Here is a 25,592-nt window from a genome sequence, read left to right as displayed (position 1 = left end):
GCTGCCTATTCGAAGCCTTACCAATTGAACTCAGGTGTCTTTAGCATTCTTATATTGGCTCAGGCAAAGGTACGTTTTATAGGTCGGGAGGATGTCAAGGGGTGGGGTTAAGTTTACTCTAACTCGGACTTTAACAGACCTGCTGGACCATATCGATAGCCTGTGAGCAAACAATAGTCCACGAAGTATCCAAGAAGGCATAATCATAGGACCCGGGGGTTAAAAAAAAAAACAGGCTCTCTATTTCCACTGAATAAGCAGGTCCCAAAATGCGATTTTTTTTTTTACTACATTGGTCTAGCCATGTCCATCTTGGATACTTCATATAGTGAGGTTAGCCATTCTGAGTGGTTTGGTGGAACTGGATCTATCCAATACTTGCAAATTTGTCTCCTGGCCATTAAAATTGCATAGAATAGCAAAGATCTAGCAGGTCCTATGATGTTAGCGTTTAGGCCGAAGATTATCAGGGGCGGATCTATGTGTAGTGATACGTTCTCAAGAGTCTTACGCACATTTTCCCAAAAGGGCCAGATGGAAGGGCAATCCTTAAACATATGAATGTCTGATGCTTCAGCTATCCCACATTTATTACATACTCTCCCTTTCAGAAATTTCGATAGCCTAAGAGGGGATAAATATGCTCTATGAGCAGTGAACATATGGTTCCGCTTCAGCCAAGCAGGTTTAACTACTCTATAAAGGGTTTTGAATTAGTCCAGCCATTCGAGATCACACTGTATATCCCTCTGCTCTACCCATAACTCATCTGCAAGGTTGAAAACCCCATCCACTTCCTCCTCAATTGCCCAATACCACACTGAGACCTCTCTTTTCCCCACAGGTCTAGCCACAAGCTGTTCCTCCAGGTTACTACCCTTCCCAAATTTTGTGTTATGACTACACTGGGCTTGTACCCAGCTTTTAAGCTGGATATACTTCAATCTGGAAAGGCCTGTCCCTACTCTCTTGCTTAGATCTTCCCAAGAGAGGAAAATACCTTCATTCAACTGATCTCCCCACGCTATAATCCCAGCATCTCTCAGTGGTTTTGTCAAACTATCCTGGAGGCATGCAGGTGTACCTGGGGAGTCCCACAGTGGTGCTAAATTTGAAATTTTTTGCTATCGACTGGAGAACTTTAAATTTTCAATTTTGAAGAATTTTTAATCTCCAAACTTAAACATAAATCCTTCCTCTGGTAAACCTGCACCCCTTAACATAGCCCGAAACATAACTCCTCCCCCTCTACTAATAGGCATTTTAGGCAGCATTCTTGAGTGTGAAAGCTGAAATGCCCAGGCATAGTATTGCAGATCGGGCAGCACCAGTCCCCCTTTATCTGTCTTCCGTCTAAACTTCTTCCATGCCAACCTAGTCGATCTGTACTTCCAAATGAAGGAATATACCTCTTGTTGGAATTTTTCTATCAGGTGTTTGTCAAAGAACAGCAGGATGGAATTAAAGAGAAATGTGAGCTTAGGCAGGATTGACATTTTAACCAAATTAACCCTCCCCATGATGAATAATGGGAGGTGAGCCCACAATTTCATCTGTTACTGACACTCTTTAAAAACTCGATCTAAATTAAGTGCTGCGATTTTTCCTACATCCTGCACAATTCTAACCCCCAAATAATGCATAGTGGAACCAATTTGAAATTGTGTGTCTCTTATGTTCCATGGCATTGTTTCGGTTTTGCTGGCATTGATTTCATATCCCGAAACTTGACCAAATTCTTCCGCCCATTTAATAACTATCGGGAAAGCTGTGTCCAAGTCAGCTGTCAGAATCAGGATGTCGTCTGCATACAGGGCCACCCTACTCTCCCACTCTCCAAATTTAAAAGAAGTGATACTAGAATCTTCCCTAAGTACCTGTGCAAATGGTTCTTTGTACATATTGAAGAGCAGCGGGGAGAGAGGGCAGCCCTGTCGCGTACCCCTAATAATCTTAAAGGCATCTGTCAAGGTTCCATTCACCAGTAATCTAGCTGTCGGGGCCTGATATAGAAGCTTGATAGCACAACGAAATGTATCCCTCAGGTTAAATTTTGCCATGACTTATGACAGGTAACCCCAGTTTACCCGCTCAAAAACCATAGGTGTATCTAAAGTTAGGACTGCCAGAGGGTTTATAAAGGTGGAGGCAATATCGATTGCCCCGACCAGGTCGTAGGTGAGATCCGCTAATTGACGTCCTTTAACAAAGCCTTTTTGGTCTGGGTTGAGAATACTATTGGCCACGACACCCAGCCTGTTTGCCAAAATGGAAGAGAAGAGTTTATAATCTATGTTTAACAGTGATATTGGTCGGTATGACCCCCAATTAGTTGGATCTTTACCGGGTTTCAAGATCAATACCACTGTTGCCTCATTCCAAGAACTGGGGGGGGGGGGTTCTCCCTCCAATAGTATCTTGTCATATAGTTTAACCAATACTGGAATAATAGTCTCTTTAAAGGATCAATATAATTCTCCTGGGAGCCCATCAGAACCAGCCGCCTTCCCTCTTTTTGACTCTTCTATGACCCTCCTCACTTCCTCTTCTGTGATTTCCCGTTCTAAGTCTATTTTTTGATCACAGGTAATAGATGGCAGGGTAACCCCCCTAACCAGCTTTTTGTTTTAGCATTATCATCAATGATAGACTCTTTGTATATATCTTGAAAGAAGTCACGGAAGGCCATACCAATATCTCTATCAGAGGAACGGCTGGATTGCTCGTCATCTAATTTTATCTCTTTTAGATGATTTGGCACCTGATCTGTTTTAACTTTCCAGGTGAGTAATTTCCCTGCCCTTTCCCCATATTCAAAATGGGAGATTTTGCTTGCTTCCCATCTACGTTTAATTCTCTCTTGGAGAATACTCTCCAACTTTTCTTTGAGCTGATCTTGCTTATCCAGATCCTCTTTAAAGCCGATACCTGCTTGATTATTCAGTTTGTTCTCAATTCCCCTCATCTCTGCTTCTAGACCCGAGGTGACTTCCCTAAATTTCCTTTTTCTGAAACTTCCTCTATTAGTGAAACAGCCTCTCCAAAAAGCTTTCAAAGTGTCCCACACCACGGCAATATTGGCTGTACCCTACTTATACTCAAGGAAGTATTTAGTTTCCGTGAGGAGGAAGATAATATCATCCTCCTCTAACAATATAGTTTGGTCAAATGACCAAGTTCTAGTATGCTGTTGTTGTATACAGTCTATGCTTAAGAGAATACCTGAATGGTCAGAAAAATGCGACAAAAGATAATCAATCTCCTTGACTCGATCTTTTAGACTATAACTAATAAAGGCATAGTCAATTCTTGACTTGTGTTTGTATTTCAAGTTTCTAAAAGATACTCCTAGTTGGTCACCCGCCCGTTCCTTCCATATATCAGATAAGCCCTATTGGGCCATCATTGTCAAAAGCAACTGCCGAGAGCTAGAGGGAACTGCTGCCATACAGTTTGGCAATGTAGCCAGTTTAGGGTTTAACAATGTTAAAGTCTCCTACCCATATTACTGGATCCGGAAAATCAATGAGATGAGAACGGATGGCAATGAGATGTGAGACGTCATCTTGATTGGGTCCATAGTATCCCACTAACGTGAAAAATATGCCCCTTAAAGAGATCCTTAGAATAAGTCACCTACCACTATGCTATTCCCTAGATTGTAGTATTTGGGCTCTGGCTTGTTTTTTAAAAAGGAACAACAACACTCTAATATTTGCCGTCTGGTCAGTGTACATAAAAGCATCCACCCAGTTCTGACTTTTTAACATTTCTTTTGTCTCTGTCTTACGAAGATGGGTTTCCTGCATGACAATGACCTGCGCCGGAAAGTCTTTCAGATATTGTAAAATTCTAACTCTTCTTCCCTTCGTGCGCAGGCCATTGACATTCCAAGACAAAAACTACAGAGTAGTCATGTTATTCCAACCTTCCCCTTAGCATATGTTGCCTTAAATCTCTGAACACAGAAGCCTAGCCCTAGCCATGCCCAACAGCAACCAGCCATTTGCACTCCAACCCTCACATCACTCCTGATCTTCAATATAAATGGCACTAGCAAGGTCTTGACGAATTAGGTAATTGTACTTTTTGTCCCCTTGTGCCCCCCCTCCATACATCCCCCTCCCCTTGGGAAACCCTATCCCCTTTACTCTGGTCTGATGTGTGACCAGTTTTGCGTCCTATAGCCTCTCTCTCCCATCCCCTTTATTCATGTTACGTGTTTATGCCGGTGTAGCCATGTATTAGTATGGACCCAAGAAAAACGAGAAACCCCTAAAAAACCAAACCCCATAGTGAAAGTGAATATTCTTTTTCTCTTTCCTCCTTCTTTCTTCCTTCCTTTCTTACCCTCCTTTCTTCTCTTCCTTGTCCTTTTATTTTATTGTTCCTTCCCTTTATCCTTTTTCCTTATTTTGGCACGCTCTCCACAAGTTTTACCCCCTACTGCTAGGAAGATGTTCCATGGCATGTCTCCCCCTTCCATGCACAAGAAACCAGAGCCAGAACACATGAAGTTTCACTTCAAGCGTGAAATGATGCCTGTAAACATGTCCCCCTTTTCTCTCCTCCTTTTTGATATGTGAAAAATGAAATAAACATTTTATATATGAATTTCATTTTTTTTTTCTCATTTCTTCCATTCTCTTTTCCTTGTTACTTTATATTGAGGTATTTTATTTAATTTTATTTATTTATTTATTTTTCTTTTCTCTTCTTCTCCCGTTTTACTTTCCTTTTTTTTTTTTTATTCGTACTTCCCCGGTTTTTGAGAGAAGCAAATTCAAACACCAAGGATATCAATTTGAAGACAGTCAGAGAACTTTGCTCCTTGGATCCAGCTAATGTTTGTAGATATTTTAACCACAGTTTTCAAGCCATGCTATATTTCATCTGCAACAAAACAAATCCTTCTCTTGGCAAGGTTACTGATTTCTTTTGGCATAAAGAGTACCCAGCAGGAGGTGTTCCCCATATTAACACACTGTTATGGATAAAGGATACACCAAACTATGGAACAGAAAGTGAAAGTCTGTACTCTATTTCATGGAACAGTTTGTGACATGTGCCATCCCAAAAGACAGTGATTAAAAAGGCCTGAAAAAGCAAGTTCTGCACTTTTAAACACATAGATGTGGCAAGTACTGGTGACAAAAATACAGGGCAACGGGACAAGTACTGACGTCAAAAATACAGGGCTAAAGGACAATATTACACAAAGTGGCATTTTAGATCTCGAAGACCTAAAAGTTCCAAAGGAAGAGTAAACAGTTTTTATCTGCAGTTAGACATACACTGACTCAAAAGAAGCATCGGAGTATTTTAATGACTATAATCCTGTGCTTCTCTAAATATGGAATGCCAAAATGGATATACAATTTGTGGCAGACAACTCTAATACTGTTGCTCAAGACTTCCTACATAACAAAATCAGAAAAGACGGAGATGAAGGAGATATGGGAGGAGATTACTGCTGAAAAGTTTCTAACCAAGAAATTGTACAGCCTCAGTTTAAAGATGCTTTCTTCATAGGGAAATTGGTTGCTATGATTGCTGTGATCTGTTTCCGGTCCAGGGAAGACATGGCTTGGCAGTATTCCGGTCCAGGGAAGACAAGGCTTGGCAGTTCGGGCTGGACTGTTCCCATCAGGCACAGGGTCAGATTTCCGGCCCAGGGAAGACATGGCTTGGCAGTTCGGGCTGGACTGTTCCCATGAGGCACAGGGTAAGACTGATTTGCATATGGCAATGTCTGAACTGGGGTGGCGGAGTGAGCTAAAGAACGGTGATGGATTAAACCCAGATCAGTTGACTGGGGGTGAGTGTTTGTATTGTCAACTCTCCGTCCATCATCACCTTTCTTTTTGGTTTTTTTGTCAGTTGAGCTCAGCCAGTTTGTACTCATAATCAAAGGGAATCCTTTTGGCAAGTCTAGGCCTTGCAAGGACGTGAAATAGAGTGTTGAAGTCTTTCCTGGAAATTCATAACCTTGCAGAGTGAAAACAAATATGTTTGCCACTTAAGGGCTTATTATGACGTCATCGTTGTCGATATGGGTCCGATTGACTTCAGGTCAGCAGTTCCAACTGCCTGATTACAATGCGATTTCACATGGTGTGGTCGCATACTCACATTTCCCTATGGGAGCATGTGCTATGGATTAAACCCAGATCTTTTGACTGGCTGTGAGTGTTTGATTGATTCAGATGCTCCGTCCATCACCACCCCCTTTTGTGTGATGGATTAAACCCAGATCTTTTGACTGGGTGTGAGTGTTTGATTGATTCAAATGCTCCGTCCATCACCACCCGCTTTTGTGTGATGGATTAAACCCAGATCTTTTGACTGGGTGTGAGTGTTTGATTGATTCAGATGCTCCGTCCATCACCACCCCCTTTTGTACCACAGTAAACCAGTCACAGCACATACTTCCATAGGGAAATGGGAGGATTCATATCATGACAATACTCTCTGTCTATTTGAACCTGTTAGTCTTCTACCATCAGTACAGTTTTTTGTACAAAACTGAATATTAACCATGCTGTACACACGTTTTTCGTTTTTTACCTACCTCATAATGTTTATCATTGCAATGTTTGTTTTTGCTTGTGTCTTCAATACAGCGAATACCTATCAACCAAAGTGCATTCCTTGATCCATTTTTCTCATATTTGGCAAACTCCAATTGCTACACTCTTTACACTCTTATGGTGAGCAGCACAATTTGATTTCATCTACGTTTGATAGGGTGTTCCCCATGTTATGTCCATCCAAATCGTGTCTACTTCTCCTCTTTAGATAAAACTGTTTACTCTTTTCATCCCGCTCCGTTACTTCTCTTTCTGTTTTCTTATCTCTTCCCTCTATGCCCATGTTAATAATTGCTAATCTCTTTTCAAAACCTTTTTCCGTATCATATCCCTAGGTACTACTTTTTTGGTTTGCTTTATTAAAATAAAGGAATACGTACTTCCTCTTGTTTTTCCACTTTGGAGTCAATATTTGGAAGTAACTATATGTAACTATATGTGAAAACATATGTATTACATATAAAATATATGTTCTTTGTCTAACAAGTTTGGATGTATTGGTATATGTGTGTACTGTGTTTTTGTTGGCTTTTCCCATGTATAGATATATATTGTTTTATTTGTTCTTCTTTTCTTTCTCTCATCATTAGTGTCGTTTTTACCTTAAGTTTTATGTACTTCCGCTATATTCGTATCGTTTAATGTTGTATATACTGTATATATTTATGTATATTTATATATGTCTTGTGTTGTTTTCAGCCCTGATGAAGTTCCTCAAGTAGAAACGAAACGCGTTGGCTGTTTGTTGTGGATTACGTATAAAGAAGAAAAATAAAAGAAATGTCAAAACATTCCCACGTTTCAATTTGTGACTATCTATCTGGTGCTGCCTTCATATTATACAACGTCTCTATCTGGAAATCCAGTGGGATCAAAGCACAGCAGGTCCTGGAGGTCTTCTGCACAGAACTTAGTATAGTTTTAGGGACTCTAAGATTGAGGTGCTCAACTTGTAGTCAGCTGTGGGTGCTATTTGTTGGTCCATCCAGAATTACTGGCTAGTTTCACTTCTGACTGCATAAATTGTAATTAAGTGGTCGGAAGCGAAATTTACGATCTTGGTAGGAAAGCCTTTGACCTGATTCTGAGGATTTCCGAACAAGATCGGAATCAGCCCTTTACTATCCAAGAAGGAGTCCGCATCTAGAAAACATGTGTCTTTATGAAATTCTTCAACCCTACAGATAGAGAAACAATGTAAAAAAGAACATAGATGAAGGGAAATGTGCAGTAGTTGGTTGTGATGGTTGTTTGGTATGACACACAAAAGGAAGTCTAATTAACCACAGAAAACTTAGGGTGTGGTTTAGATCTTGGCAGACAGGTTACTTCATCAAATCAGTGATTAATATCCCATCTGCCAAAATATAAAACCCATTATAGCCTCGGGGGTTTATATTTTGGCGGACAGGATATTCGCCACCATTGTGATGGAGTAACCCGTCCACCAATATCTAAATAAGGCCCTAACAGCCTGATTCATGTAGGTAAATTGCACTCGCAAAGGGCCAGATTCTCAGAATCTGGCCCTTTGCGAGTGCAATTTTTGCATTTGGTATTCATGATACCAAATGCAAAAATCGCTATGTAAGAATTCGCATATTTGCGTGGAATGGCATTTAAGGAATCTCTAATAGAGATTCCTCAAATGCTATTCATGACACAAAACAAAATAGCGATTTTGGACTTTTGGGGCCGCTATTTACCGACAGGTCAGACCTGTCGGTAAATAGCAAAAACTCAGAAAAATGCTTTTAAAAGCATTTTTCAAAGTTGCATGTAGCACACACACATGTCCTTTGGACATGTGTGTGCGCAACACCTGTCCAAAAGTGCATTTTAGGGGTGCTACAGGGCGTCCTTTGGACACCCCTGGCACCCTTAAAATCGCTATCTTAGTTGCGAGTAGCAATTTGCTACTCGCAAATCCCCATTCATTCCTATGGGCCTCTTGGCCCATAGGAATGAATGGGGAGTATTTGCGAGTAGCAAATTGCTACTCGCAAATAAAGAACATGTAGGAATCGCTATTTAAGTAGCAATTCCTACATGAATGCCGTTTTGCGTGTCCTCAATAGCGAATCGCTATGATTCGCTATTAGGGACACGCAAAACGGCATGTACATGAATCAGGCTGTTAGTTTCCAAACACCTGATAAAATTGAGTTTTTCTATTTGGCACTACTACAACTTTTCAAGTTTTAGTGTTCTAAATTGGAATTACTCTGAGACTTTGACTGCTATGAAGAATTTTTCAACACTTTGAAAGTCAGCATTCAGAGTTTCTAAACTATTGAGAATGTCAAATGATGAGACTGAACAGGAAGAAACATTTGCTTCTGAGATGGCTAAGGAGAGTTCACAAAGGAGCCAAAGTTCAGGACTTTTGAGCGAATATCCTATAGGACAACCTTTTATTGGAAATGAAGCTACCATAGCCACAATTGAGATGGAGACTGCAAATGCAACAAGCAAGACAAGAAAGTGTTGATTTGGATCACTAGCCATATCAGTGTGTGCCTAGGCGTGTCAGAGGCTGTATTAGAGTGTGCCTGAGTGTGTCTATAGCTGAATTAGTGTTTGGCTTAACATTCATTGGCTGAAAACAATTGAAAGTAGAAGTGTTTCCATCCATTCCCTTCTCCTTCGCGGAGTAGCAAGGACATCTGATTGGCTCTCATATTCCAAGGAGGACCTTCCAGAGCTTAATGTTCATTGGCTGCGAACCATTGAAAGTAGAAGTGATGGCAGCCATTCCCTCCGCTTCTGCAGAGCACCATGGATATTTAATTAACTAAAATGCCAGCCATTCCCTTCCCCTTCGCGGAGTATCAGGAACATCTCATCGGGTAGCATGTTCCAAGGAGGACCTTATCAAGCTTAATGTTCATTGGCTTTGAAGCATTAAAAGTAGAAGTGATGGCAGCCATTCCCTCCGCTTCTGCAGAGCACCATGGATATTTAATTAACTAAAATGTTCGGAGTACAGGTTTGCTTCTTTTTGGGTGGGAAAGGTTCACTGTTGTCAGCCATTTTGTGATGCAATTCAAAGGAGTACGGGGAAACAAATTAGTAGAAGGGAGGGTATGAATACTATCAACTCTGTACAGTGGTCCCAAGGTGGTGGACAGGAACTGTGAAGGTAAAAATAGTTTTTTATGGGGCCCACAAATCATGTCGGGGAAATAACAGTGTGTTGCGGTCTTCTTTTTATTAGGTGAGCGGGTGGGAGAGTTCACAGGAGCAGTATTTACTTATAATGTGGTGGTTACTTTTCTGACGGGGAGTGCTACATCTTTGAAGTATATATTATAATATGGAGGAGGGGGTTGAAAAAGAAAGCGTGCTGTTGCTGTCTTAACCGCATCGCTGCTAGAGAGATTCCCCTGCTGTGCTGGACAGCAATAAAAATGGGTGTGGTCATGACGAGCTCAGCTCGTCATGAGCACAGGAGCACTGTGTTGCATGATGAGCTGAGCTCATCATGAGCATGGAAGGGGTTAATTTAAATAAGGTTCTGAGCAACCTACTTCTTGGGAGCAATATTTACTTATAATATATAGTCATATTGCGGTGCTTACTTCTGTTGCGGGTAGTGCTATTTCCTTGCAACAAAATAGTAGGTGTGGTTATGCTGCAAAAACATTAAGTCTAGGTTTGAAACTGTTTTCATTAGGCAATCACAAATATACTTCCTCAGGAAAGTGTAGCTGTATATATCAGAGGGGTAATAAATAAAAGCTCAATTCATAAAATATCCTTTAAGCGTGGCCACACACTCCTTTTTTGTCACCTTTAGTTTGTGAATGTGTTGCCCCATACTCTTGTTAAAATAGGAGGGCATCAGTTACTTTTAGATAGAGTAGAAAAGAAGTGCTACAAAAAAACACACCCGCACTACATTATCTCAGGTCAGGAGAACAATAACAAGTAAAAAACAGTTAAACATAAATTACGTCATATTATCTAGAAATGTACGCTTCATCAAAACATTAACCCCTTCCAAGCACTAGGTATACGTTTTTTTTTAGGGACTACTATTTTGTAAAATATTAGCAGTGTTGCAAACTTTGAGGTAGTAAGTTATCAACGAAAATAACTGCAGTAAATGTTCTTAATATCTCTCAGAGATAGATCTCTAACCCCTCTGAAGTACTATAAGTTTACAGTATTAAAATATACACAGTGACTTTATAGTATTCCACTGGCGAAGAAGAATAAGGAGCACAACAGAAAAAACACAATTTTTACAATCTCTATTCTGTAGAAGTTGGGAACGTTTGGTCGTAGTGCTCAGAGGTCGCTCACTGCTCTGTAACAGATCACTTACTCCATTAAGTATATATAGAAAAGTAGTAGTATATACAATACTATTCATATATACTCTATAGGGAGAACGAGAATAGGAACCACAACAAAGAAAAAGAGAAATATGAAAATATCAATTAGGAAATGTAGGGTTTATCAAAGGCATTTAGTAAAAAAGTGTCTATGTAAATAATCCTTTTTAAAACTGCAATGTCATAAAAATTTCTCACTGTAAAAATATTTGATCTGTTAAGTTATAAAGGTCAGTAAGCTGTATTTGAGATTGTTTTTATCTTGGCTGCGACAAATCTCCAATTCCTCTTGTGTGAAAATATGACACTCAACTACAATATAGAGAGTTTCACTGATGCCACACAAAAAAGGAAAAGGAAAATAAAGTCATAAGCACAAAACAAGATCAATAACAAAATGTTTTTCAGCGGTGAATATGTTCAAAGCTTTTTTTCCGGAACTTCAAAATCTTTCGCCTTCACGCCGACGGCTTATAAACTCCTCTCAGATCATGATGACTGTGAATCCTATAATATACATATTCACAGTATATGGTCAAAGGTAGGAAACAGAGTAAGAAGAAAAAGCTGTTCACATTACAAATGAATCTTTATTCTTCGGGTCGATGGGTCAATAACACCTCTGAAGTCTACTATACACTGATTATTACAATGTACATAGTCACAGTATATAACCGAAAAGGAGCCAGAAAAGGAACAGAGTTTCCTCTATTCTGGGTGTTTCGCAATACAAGCTGCTGATGTTACATATAATTGGCAAAAACAACCGATAACACTTTTTCCGTAATACAAATCTTTAAATATTCACAAATAGCTATGTATTATACATATCTAATATGCCATAATCAAACAAGTTACTGCAACTCCTTAATATGTTTTGTTGTCGCAAAATAAGAAACCGACCCTAGACAGGGAACCTGCATTTAGAATGGACACGCGTAAATAACTAATTGAACAACGGGTGTGGTTTATATACTTTTTGATTATTGAGTAGTCTATGGAAGGAAGATGCGGCTCCGCCCATGTAGATGTCAAGTTTTACAGTTGACACGTGATCAAGTTTTCACTGTTTCACTGGTGCACGGTTTGGGAAAAGTTACAAAATGTGAAGAAGTAAAGGTTTCACTTTCGATCCTCATAAGTATAAGTTCCTTAATATGTACATATGTTGGAGAGCTTAAAAACTGTTACCCGGCAAACCGTGTAATTTTCTTTCTCGTGACTAAAAACATCAATCAATTGCCGTAATTCTAAATAGAAGATATTAAAAAAATATTGTTCAGAATAGAAGAAAAAAAAGTATGTGCTAATATTTCTCATCACTATGTTTTTAAAAATACCAGTATTTGTAAGGTGTACAGGTACCCCCGGGAAGGTGTGCCGGCACTGTGGGGTGTTGGGATGATTAAGCAAGGTGTTGCCCACTGTGACATAGTGGTGGGCTAATGTGCCACTGGAGCCAGGAATAAAACTGTGAATGCTATAGTTCGAAGTCAGGTATCACAGCTGCTGCGGCACACTTTTTCCACACCTATATGTTAATTAGTGCTAATTAAGTTTTAAACATCGTTCAATTATACCTTATAACTGACTACTGTTACAGTTAGTTTTTCACTACAAAATGTATGCACGTCTTTTTAAAATTTAAAACAATATAGGTTTCAGGCACATTGTAGTTAGAAATTAGCATTAATAAAAACTTTGAAATTCACTGAAAAAAACCATAGGTTTCAGGTAAGTTATACTTAGAAATTAGCATTTAAAAAACCTTAGAAATTCACTGAAAAAAACATAAGTTTCAGGGATGTTATAGTTAGCTGGACATTTCACTCTTACAAAACCATCGAAATTCCACTGCTATAGTTATTTCAGCTAACTATAACTCATGCACCCGCAATGCACTGCTCATGAAGTCGCATATTACATCATTCATGACATGGTCAATGACATCACTGATGACATCTCAAATGACATCACTGATGAGATCATCCAGTGACTGTGTGTTTCTGTAACTTTATATATGTTTTATATATATTCCAAGGTGTATTGAAGAATGAGTGGGTGTATAAGTGTCTGGATGGAAGATTTAGTAGGTGCATAACTGACTGTATAAGTGAGTGATTAAATGTGTCTTACTGAATGCCTGGGGTAGTGATTAAACTGTGTGAATATCTGTATCAGTCTGTCTTTCTGTTGTTGTGAAAGCTGCTGAATGGGTTGGTCAGTAGCTACATGAGAGTCTATGTAGGTTATTGATTGGGTGTCTGAGGGAGATTGAGTGTGTGTGTTCGTGTGACTCTGTGCATAGATGTGTGAGTGGTTGATTCACTGGGTGTATGGGTTCAAGAGTGCCTGTGGAAACAGCTGTATGTGTGAGTGTGTGAGTGTGTATATGGGTGTGTTGGTGACTGAATAGATGTCTCAGTGGTATATGTCCAAGTAACTACATATGTAAAATGCAATGTATGAGAGAGTTGACGTATATGAAAGACTCTACATGATAGTCAGTGATTGTGAGACTGGCTGTATGGGTGAGTGTGTACTTGTATCACTGATTCTATAAGAGAGTAAGTGTGCGTTAGTATCTGTATGAATAAGTGAGGTGCTGTGTGTATAATTGTACAGGTGAGTAAATGGGAGTGTGATTGATTCTTAGCATAACTAACTAGGTGTGTGAGTAACTGAATGGATGAGTGGTGGTGTGTGAGTATCAGTATAGGTCTATGAGTGCATATGATAGTGTATTGTTGAGTGACTGCATGTATGAGTGATTGTATGGATGAATGAGTGGATGTGCGTGTAGACCTAGGAATCAGTGAGTGCGTATGCCATTACTGGTATTGGTGTGTAAATGATTTAGAAAATGGTAGTCTGTATTTTACAGTGGGTGTGTGAAAGGTTATATTAGAGTGTGACGAGGTGCATCAGATTTTCATGTGGATGATGTCATCAGTGATGTCATTTGAGATGTCATCAGTGATGTCATCAGTGATGTTACTGACCATGTCATGAATAGTGTAATATGTGACGTCATGAGCAGTGTATTGCGGGTGCACGAGTTATAGTTAGCTGAAATAACTAAAACGGTGGAGTTTCTATGGTTTTGTAAGAGTGAAATGTCCAGCTAACTATAACGTCCCTGAAACCTATGTTTTTCAGTGAATATATATATATTTATATATATACACATACCTATATATGTGTCACTGTTAGGCCTGGCTTGTACAGCTGGGTTTTCCCCAGACTTTTAGCTTTTTAGCCTCCTGTTTCTGACCTGTTTTTGTTGGTTTTATGACTCTGGGCACGTTACCACTGCTGATCAGTGCTGAAGTGCATTTGCTATCCCTGTAAATTGTTGTTATGAATTGGTGTTTCCATGATTAGTTTACTTGGTTTCCTTTTAAGTCCCTAGTACAGTGCACTGTGTGTGCCCGGGCTTGTAAAACAAAGGCTGCTAGTAGGCTTGCATTCTGATTGTGCCACCTACACAAGCAGCCTTACAACAAGGTGTGCAGTCTAGTACTGCAATGGCAACCTGGCAAGTGCACAAACTTGATATGCCCTAACCTTCCCTTTTCTTACATGAAAGTCACCCCTAAGGTAGGCCCAATGTACCCCTGTGGGCAGGGTGCAGTGTATGTGAAAGGTATGACATGCCCTGGTGTCTGTGGCATGTCCTGATAGTGAAATACTGCCAATTTATTGTGTTACTATTGTAAGGTTATCTGTCCCATAGGGTAGCATGGGGAGTTTTCTCATAGCATCTTATGAGCATTACTGTCCATGAGAACAAGATAGGGAAATAAAGAATGATATGCCTGAACTCAGAATGTTCAGATGCATCTATTAATGAGGGTAATTTTTATATTCTGGGTTTGAAAATACCACTTTTAGAAAGTAAGTATTTTCTTGCCTATTCATCCAGTGTGCCTTTGTTAGGGTTGTGTATTTACTGCCTGGATTTGTAGTGACAGGGGCTGAGGAGGTGCATTCTGTTCAGACAGCCACTTGGGGGGGTTGACCTGTGTCCTACTTTTCCAAGGTGAGTCAGGGCTGGGATGAATAGACCTGAGCAGCATTCGGAGTAGGGGGAGGAGATTTCTTTCACACCTGAATGGGCCTGGCCTACCAAGGACAATGCAGTATCCACCTCCAGCCAGGAAGCTGCACCAGAGAGGACAGAACTGGCTTTGGCGGGGCAAAGAGCTTCTCTGCCACAGAGAGCAAAGGATTTTGTACTAGAAAAAGAGAGGCGCAGACCCCAGACTTTCAGATCACTCTTGGGAATCAAGAGGAACCTCTGCCAAGAAGAAGAGCTGGAGAAACTGAGGAGGAATACTGCCTGTGTGCTCTTTGCTGTCTAGGGTTGGCCTGCAGTGGCTACTTTCTGCCAAGGAAAGGAAAAAAGACTTTGCTGGGTCCCCTACTTGAGGAAGATCTCCAAGGTCTTGAAAAGGAGCTTGCCTCCTGTTTTGAAGTCTCAAGGACACAAAGATTTTACCCTAAGCTCCCCTGAACTTTCTTGCTGGGAGTTCTGACCTGACAAGAGGTGCCTGTAGCTGTTCTAGGCCTCTGGAGGTTGTTCTGGTTGAGGGAGCTGGAAAAGCAACGCAACAACTAGAAGCACAACACATCTGTACCTGTTTGTGACTGATCTAAAAAATGAAGAAACCTACACAGCGACTACCCGAAGCTCGAAAAATCATTGCACGCCGCATTAAGTGCACCGGTCTCTGAAGTCCAAGATCACGTACCGATTCCGACGCAAGCCCTGCTGAGGCTGCAAGAACCCATACATAATCCTGGATCATCGCATCACATCGAGGCGCCAGTTCTGTCACATCATAGGGGATGCACTAAGAAACTGACGCATTACCTCCCCACCCAATAAGAAACAGACTCATCACCTCGTCTTCACGTAAGGAACCAACACATCACCTTCCCTGATTGTAAGAAACCGACGCATCACCTTCCTTTTGACCCTTTTTGTGTGCGCAACGCATCCAAGGTACTAGGTGTGAAAAGGGTGGTCTTAGCAATTTGCTTTGAACTGAACTATTTCTACCATTTGAAAATCACATTTTGTATTACTGTATTATGGATTTTTGTTGTTTTGGTCTTGTTTGGTTTAGATAAAGATTACTTCTTTTTCTAAACTGTTGTGGTGTCCATTTGTAGTGTTTTCACTGTAATACTGTATGTGTTTACAAATGCTTTACAAACTGCCTCTGAGATAAGCCTGTCTGCGTGTGCCAAGCTACAGAGGTGAGCAGGAGTTATTTTAGAAGTGTATCCCCTTTACCCCGATTAGGAAGAAGGGTCCCTACTTGGACAAAGGTACCTAACTCTGACAACTAGAGACCACCATTTCTAACAGTCACCATACATGAGGTCCGGAGACCCGGGTCTACAGCGGTGCAGTACAGGAGTCCTGGTCATCGGACTCCGGCAGCCCACAATACCACATCACCAAAATTTTGAAATATTTATTCACAAAATGCCTCTGCACCAACGTGTTTCGGCTTTCGCTTTGGTCATGGTGTGTTTCGAGGTCTGTCATACTCAGTTACATAAACACACGCTACCATTAAAATGAACAAAGGCCTACCATAGTGCACAGTGCAAGATGAACAAAGAAAAACCAATGCCATCTTGGTATATATGCAATGCAACTGTCGAATAGGTAAGAACTATGAAGTTACATTGTAAAGTGACACGTATCATATACCATATATTACAGTTTTGCATAGTTATATATTTACAATTGCATTCTCACCTGTTTCGTGCAGTTGCACTAAAGCATGCAAAGAATGTATTTGTGAGGAAACAATCAGTGCTATTTTTATTAAGATAATCACTGAACACTTAGTATGATTCAATTGTCAATTAATTAACTTGCCATCTTTTCCATAGCGGAACTTAAGGCAGTATAGTATCCCATGCACTTCTATAGGGCTGTGCCAGTATGGAAAAGATATCACCTGTCCATACAGGTGCTTGATGCATTTACCATCCACACATAATTTTACTTCGAGAAGTAAGGCCTCCCAAGTTTTTCAATGAATAGATAGATTGAAAGGGGGTGCACATCTGGGCTTATGTTTAATATAGGTAGTAAAATTGCACAGTTAGCCATATTTACATCCACTTGAGTTATTAAATATTGAAAGAGGTACAATGTCTAGACATACATAACAGAAATTGCATAACAGTTTTCCTACAGTTAATTATTGCAGGTTAACATATATCTACCCACCATGTATTCTAGTGATGTTTTGCTCAAGTGGGCTTGTGTAATCACAGTTCCTAGTTAACTGAGATTATGATCCCAGGGGTAAGGGTGTGATGCACATCTTGCTACTTCCCACAACCCAACAGTGCTCGATACCTGTGTGAGCAAAATAAAATAGATATATGTTAAAAATACTTCTGGTCCCGGGACAGTGATGGAGGCCATACAGGCCTCCCTCACATTATTTTTTAATGAAGCCCTGGGGAAGAAGTGCCCCTCCCCCCGGAATAATAAACCCTCTTTTTTCATAATGCTCCTGAGACCTGGCCCACCCAGGGCCCAATAATGTACGAAGCATGGGAGCCAGCATTTCATTTTTTTTTTAAGCCGTGGATCCTGCCAAATTTTTTCTAAAGGTATTTTTAGGCCCTGCGGTGGAGCCCCCTATGGGATTGAACCGAGTCCCAAGGTGGCTGTCAAGACTTTAATGTTGGCAGTTAATCAAATTTCAGTAGGGTTTCAGTAGGATTTTGGGCTCCTAGGTATCTATAGATTGTAAACTTAAATATCTCTGAAACTACTAAATGGATTTACACCAAATCACAAAAAAGTACTCAATCTGGCCCAACTAGCTTTCTGACAAATATGGTGCAACTCCATTCAGTGGTTTGGGGTGTAGTTATGTTCAAAATATGAAAAATCTGCATAAACATAACATGGGGAAAACCCGTTTCGGTACCCCTCCTCTTTTTTTTGGCCTACACTTGATGGATCATCCCAAAAATATCAACACATCAGCTGAACCAAAAAAGAGAATGTTTTTGGAAACTTTTGTGAAGATTTGTCAAGCGGCGCCAAAGGTATTGGAAAAACCAAAAACTCTTTTCCTATCGAAACTTTGGTCCAAACTACAACTACCTTCATATATATATATATTCACTGAAAAAACCATAGGTTATAGACCATATATAGTTAGGAATTAGCATTTACAAAACCTTGAAAATTCACTGAAAAAACCATAGGTTATAGACCATATATAGTTAGGAATTAGCATTTACAAAACCTTGAAAATTCACTGAAAAAACCATAGGTTATAGACCATATATATTTAGGAATTAGCATTTAAAAAACCTTATTTTACTCACACAAAACCATTGAAATTCCATATATAGTTAGTTGTACTAACTATATATCGCGCACCCGCAATCCACTGCTGATCATGTCACATATTACATCATTCATGACATGGTCAGTGACATCACTGATGACATCACTGATGACATCTCAAATGACATCACTGATTACATCACTGATGACATCTCAAATGACATCACTGATGACATCTCAAATGACATCACTGATGACATCACTGATGACATCTCATTTGACATTACTGATCACATCACTGATGACATCATTCATGTGATAATACGATGAACCTCTTCAGACTCTAATATAACCTTAGATACAATCAGTGTAAACAGACACTCATAGACTGTCACTCATCCATGGAGTTACTCAGACACTTAGTCAGTCATACAAAGAATCAATCACACCTCCATTTCCTCAACTATACAGTTATACACACCTTACTTATTCAAACATATACTAAAACATATTTACTCACTTATACAATCCTGGATACAAGTTCACAATGATCCATACAGCCACTCACACATTCACTGGCTCTTATGCACAGTTATTTATATATGTCAACTCTCACATGTACTGTATTTTACATATGTACTTACTTTAACATGTAGCACTGAGATATCCATTCACTCACCAATACACTCATGCACACAGTCAACTGCCCATACAGCTGTTTCCACATGCACTTTTGAACCCATACATCTAGTCAATCAACTGCTCACACATCTATGCAGAGAGTCATACACCTCCCAGCCACCCACACACACACTCAGTCTCCCATACAAATGCTTGGGCAACCAATCAATAACCCATATAGTTAATCATATAGCTACTGATCAACACATGCAGCAGTTTACAGAACAACAGACATAATGATGCACAAATTAAGACAGTTTAGTCACTAACCCATGCACTCAGTGAGACACATTTAATCAGTCACTCATACAGTCAGTCATGCCCCTACTAAATCCTTCATCCAGACACTTATACATCCACTCAAGACATATTTTAACTTTACAGAAAAATACAGTCACTGGATGTTGTCATCAGTGATGTCATCAGTGATGTCATTTGAGATGTCATCAGTGATGTCATTTGAGATGTCATCAGTGATGTCATCAGTGATGTCATTTGAGATGTCATCAGTGATGTCATCAGTGATGTCACTGACCATGTCATGAATGATGTAATATGTGACATGATCAGCAGTGGATTGCGGGTGCGCGATATATAGTTAGTACAACTAACTATATATGGAATTTCAATGGTTTTGTGTGAGTAAAATAAGGTTTTTTAAATGCTAATTCCTAACTATATATGGTCTATAACCTATGGTTTTTTCAGTGAATTTTCAAGGTTTTGTAAATGCTAATTCCTAACTATATATGGTCTATAACCTATGGTTTTTTCAGTGAATTTTCAAGGTTTTGTAAATGCTAATTCCTAACTATATATGGTCTATAACCTATGGTTTTTTCAGTGAATTTCATTGGTTTTTTAAAAGCTAATATCTATAGCTGTAAAATGTATTCTTCTTTAAATCCAAAAATATATTTTATATGTTTATTAATAATTTTTTTTTAAATATTTTTTTTGTTTCGCTCCCGGTTCGCGAACCGGGAAGCTTCCCGTTAGCTCATCTTGATGCCGCGACCCAGTCCGCGAACCGGTAAACGTTCCGTTAGCGCAACTGCCGCGTTAGAAATCAACATCGTGACGCGTCGCAGAAGCACGACGTATCACGTTGTCGCGTAATGCGTCTTATGACGCGCTGTGTTAGCGCACCCGGAAGTGCTCCGGTACGCGAACCGAGGCGCGAAGCGCAGCGACCCGGAAGCGATCCGGGGCGCGCTCCGCAGCGCGTAACATAAGCGTGAGAGGTCATGTGACTTGTTAATAAAACTTTTCATTGGTTCATTTAACTTTTGGTTTCATAATCATGTAAGGCTAGGTCAGGTGACCTAAAAATAACACTTTTCATTGGTTTAGAACTATTATTTTTCCCAAATGATGAAAACCCCTCCTTCTTTCCTCACTCTGACTTTCATCTTTGTGAGAGGAAGACCTTATTTCATACTAGAGCAATGGCTTCAATGGTAGCTTCAGCTGGTGGACCCCCACCACCACCACCACCTCCTCATGGGAAGAGAGGACCACCTCCCCAGGTCATCACCAACACAGAGGAGGAAGAGGAAGAAATAGAGGAAGAGGAGAGAGAAGGACCACAGTTCTTGGAAGAGGTGCCCCGGGTTTCCCATAGGAAAGCCAGTTTCATTTGGCAGTTTTTTTCAATGCCTCCAGGCCAGAAGAAAGTGAATGCGAGGTATGTCACCTGCCTCATTTGCAAAGAAAAATTATCAAGAGGGACTGATAAAAAGTATAGTTATGGGAACTATACTATGCATAGGCACATGAGCAGGTGGCATCCACTCAATTACAGCCGGGCGGAAATACGAGACATGGAACAGAACCCAACTGTCAGGTCCAGTGCGGTGTTCCCCAGGGCTCTTCTCTCTCTCCTTTACTGTTTAATCTTTATATCGCTCCGCTCATCTTTGCTCTACAGCAACTGGAGGTCTCGGTATATAACTATGCCGATGACCTCCAGCTCATCTTTAATCTTTCTTCTACTCCTGACTCTATTTCTAATTTCCAATCTATTCTATCTTTCATCAGGGACTGGATGAACTTCAACCACCTGAAACTCAATCCCGATAAAACGGAACTTGTGGTGACGGGTGGTTGCTCCAGTCCCTGGAATTCTCTCTTCTGGCCCCCCTCCTTTGGTTCTCCTCCTACCCCTGTTTCCTCTGTTAAGACTCTTGGTATTAAGCTAAATAATCAACTTACTATGCACTCCCAGATTGGTTCGGTGGTTTCCTCTTGCTTTCTTACTCTCCGTACTATCCGTTCTATCTCCCATTTCTTTTCTTTCCCTGCACTCAAGCTAATTATGTCCGCACTGGTCCTGTCCCGCCTGGACTACGGGAACATTCTGTACAATGGCATCCCTCAGTACAGCCTCCGTAAACTGCAATTAGTGCAGAACCAGGCTGCCCGCCTTGCTTTCGGTCTTACTAAATTCCATCACACTTCCCCCCTCCTGAAAACTCTTCACTGGCTCCCTGTGCGGGAACGCGCCCTGTTTAAACTAGGCTGCATGGCGTTTCAGGCCAGGACTGGCCTGGCCCCCCTATTCATATCTTCAGCCATCAAGGCTTACGTCCCTGGCAGAGACCTCTGCTCTTCGGCACAACTCCTTTTAGCTGTACCCCGTTACCGGAAAAAAAAACAGGGTGGCTCAAAATTTTCCACTCTTGCCCCCATGTTCTGGAACTCTCTCCCCTTTCATCTTAGGTCCCTCACCGAGTACTCCAGTTTCCGCAAAGCCCTGAAGACCTTTTTATTTTCTCAGGCTCTTCTTTAGTAAATTGCCTGTTTTCCAGTTGTCGCCTTAGTTACCGTTCTAGCTCAGTTGGTTGTCTTCTACTTTAGCGCCAAGAAACCGCTCAGGTGTACATTGCGCTTGATAAATATTTTAAACTAAAAACTAACAGCAACTCCTGTGACCAGGTCAACTTCGTTGATTTCTTTGACAGCAGCAGAGGCACGGGAAACCGTGCCAAACATCCAGGATAATTTTGGGCATATGAAGTTTACTTGTCTGCACTGCGGTGCATTGATATCATGTGGCAACACGAGTATCAATTCAATAAACCTAGCTTACAACAATCATAATTGCCCTAACCGCCCCACACAGTAATTTTTTTTTTGCTCCTGTTGAGCCCTTTTCAATGCCTGTTTTTTGTTGTTTCCCCCCCCAAAAAAAATATAAAATTGTTCAAAAAATACAAAAAAAACAACAAAATGTTCAAAAAATAAAAAACAACAAAAACATTAAAAAAAAGTTCTTTTCAGAACTACCTCCCCTTTCAAAAAAAATTGCTAGAATGCTTAGCACTCTAGCAAGCTCTATTTCTTTTAGTTCGCTCCCAGTTCGCGAACCGGGAGCGAACCCAAAAAATTTAAAAAAGAAGAGTAAGTATAAGGAAAGTAAACAGAGAGTGATGTTAAAAGAAGGACAGCTATAGGGGGTAAACCAGAGATACTGTTTAATAGATATATTTACCGAAGAAAAGACGGAAGAGGGTATAATTGTGGAAAACAAAATAGATAAGGAAGTGAAAGAAAAAAAAGAGAGTAGAACAATAACAAAGAAGAGTTTCTTGGAGAATGTGAGTGAATGTTCAAAATAAGATTAAAACATGGGGAATAACAGAGAGAAAAAATAGAAAACAGAAAACAAAAAATAACAGAAAAATATTAATTGAAACAGCAAAGAAATGTAAATAACATAGAGCCATATCATCAACATAGGCAATAAAAGTTTTGCAGCTTTTATCGGCAGAAATATGTCACCAAAGCCGCTTTTGCGGCAGAAAACTGCCGCTAAAACCACTTTTGCACCAGTTTTCTGCCAATAAAAACAGCAATAATTTTATTGGCTGTGTTCATAATATGCCCCTTAGTGTGCTTCAACTACACAGAGAAAGCATTATGAACAAGTAGTGAAAAAGTGATCAGTCAAAGACACTAAGAGTAATAGAGACGGAGTGAGTGAACAAGAGTGAGGAACTATGAGAAGAGAGGGACTGAGAAAAGGAGTGGAAGGAGTTGAGTAAGTAGGTAAAAGAGAAAAGAATGAGGAAAGTAGCAAAGGCAGGAAACTGAGGGTTAAAGAAATAAAGCTGTGGAACTAATAGTAGGTGAATGTGATAGAAATGTAACGAAAAAAATACAAAACATTTACCTTATAATTGTCGTTAAATTACTCACTTTTTGTTTTTATACTTTCAATCTGTGAAAGAGAGAACAGTCATTTGAAAAATATTAAAACATGTATTTAAAAATTACAAAAGACAAGGGGAAAGATTGAAGGACAAACAGTTTTTCAACAACTTTGACACTGACAGAAGCTTCTGCTTCTCCAGGCCCCCTACACAGTCCTAAAGATATACATTTTAAACTAACAGTATCTTGATGCAGATGAAGTGAGGCCTATCTTAAAACATGGTGCATCTTTTGCACTGCTGTTGTCTCAGAAAAGTGTCGCAAGACACTAACATTTTAAATGATTGCTTCAGGATGCCAATAAGATGTGTCCTATCCAGAGGTTTGTTTGAGGTGAGACCTACTCAGGGTTCCAAATGAAATTTCGAGTTGTTTGAAGAGAACAGAGGACATAATACATGTGGAGGCCTACCAACGAAGTGATTAATGTCCACTGCACTCTTGAACAAATGTCAGACCTCCTCTGTCTCCAGGAGCAGGCCTAAACCTCATCTACACAATGTGGTGTGTAATGTTAGGAAACACAGGTAATATAATTGAAAAACATGGAAATTTTTGTGCTCATTCCACAATCATATGACCTGTGTTTCCTTTGCTTAGGTATCTCATTGTGGAAATGTAGTCTATCATATGAAAGACTACGTAGAATATGAGCATTGTATGCAAGAACTTTGACACTTACAGAAGCCTCTCCTTCTCCATCCCTCCTACACAGTTCTAAATGTACATCATAAATGGAAACAGTACAGAATTAATTATACATGTTAAATGGTTTATTTTTGCTGTTCTCAGAATGTATCAAATTTCACTAAAAACAGTGACTTGAAGGTATTCATCATATAACAGCGGGGAAAAAAAAACACAATCAAAATGATTGTGTTTAAAAAACCCATACAACATAACAAATCAGAATTCAGAACTCCTTAAAGTTAACTTACTTTCCATGACGTCAAAGGATGTCCTATGAACAGCTTACACTCTGTTGTGCTGTTATTACTTTCAGCCCGCCACTTTCTGAAAGAAAACCTCCATCGTTTTGAAAAACATGTTACATACAATAAATGACTTCTTGCTCTCTACCACAAGTTTCCACAAGGCCAAATCTTGTCAGAGCCATTTATAACTCTTGGATTTCTTGTAAGCCAATCCCATCATTTGGCATTTCCGCAACTTTCAGAATTAAAATGTTGAAGATCATTTTCACAATCCTGGACTAGTAATATCTTCCCCTTCTTCCTCAGTCATGTTATACATTTCCTATGACACTGATACTGCTTACTATGAAGCAGACTTACACTACCTCTATGACTACTACAATTATTTAATTCTCTACATCACTTTTAATCACAAAGCAATGTAAAACAGTAGACAGCATTGCAGACTTACATTCCCTCTACTCTATGTTTTGATTGGCTGCTTCAATTAGCTTATAAAAAGAAATAGTTTTTCTGAACTCATTCAAAGTGCACTTATTTCTCCATGACGTCCAGTCTTATGGTTAGAAGTTATGTCTCTGAACTACACTTATCCTCAAGGCCAAATCGTGTAGGAGCCATTAGAACTTCTTGAAATTCCTCAGAGCACATCCCGAGATTCTTTCCCTAAAATTTTGGTTTTAAAAACACCAGGTAAGAGTTTTTAAGGTCATACGGCAATTTTTTTTTGAAAATTAAAACAGAATCATTGCAGAATGACCAGCCATTTCTAGACTTTAAATAAGCTGTGTAATGTCCTGATGTTATTGAAGGACCGTCATGATATATAATTGCTGCAGTTACAAAAGTCCTTCCTGATATTGACAACTGCGAAGCCACAAAATTTTTAATTAAAGTTGTCAATTTTGTTCCATCAGGCCTACATCGTTGGAACATTAAAATGACATACTGGCCATATGTTTGTATAAATAATGTGGACATCATTTCAGATTTACATTGGCTACACTCCATGTTGTGATCAGCTGCTTTTACTAGCTTATTAAAGGAGACTGATTTACTGTCTGGCAAAGTTAAATATATAAATCTTTCTGAGTCTACACTAGTAGTACTTGATACCATACAGTTCTCGCTGTCATGCTGCCATTGATAAGAAAGCCCAAACAGCTGATCTACATCTACGCCTTCAGCATGCAATACATCAAGGATATACATTAAAAACTCCTGACAATCTTGCTGAATATTTTGAGAGAATTGTGTTTGGCCTGAACATCTGTCTAACAGATTTCGAATTTCAGACACACTTTCTATGTTTGTTCTATCAGTGCTACATTTTTCTAAGACAGAATTTAACAAACTGCAAAATCTTTGATCAGAATTGACCACAATCTCTTCTTTTACATTTTCTAGAGAAAACAAAACATTAACCACTACATTAGCATAGCAGTTGACACCAGAACTGTTTTCAAATTGAAAACCAACAACATCTTCAACA

Source organism: Lissotriton helveticus, chromosome 7, assembly GCF_964261635.1.
Source record: "Lissotriton helveticus chromosome 7, aLisHel1.1, whole genome shotgun sequence".
Lineage (NCBI taxonomy): Eukaryota > Metazoa > Chordata > Amphibia > Caudata > Salamandridae > Lissotriton > Lissotriton helveticus.
The sequence above is the reverse complement of the archived record's forward strand: the minus strand, read 5'-3'. Positions refer to the sequence as shown.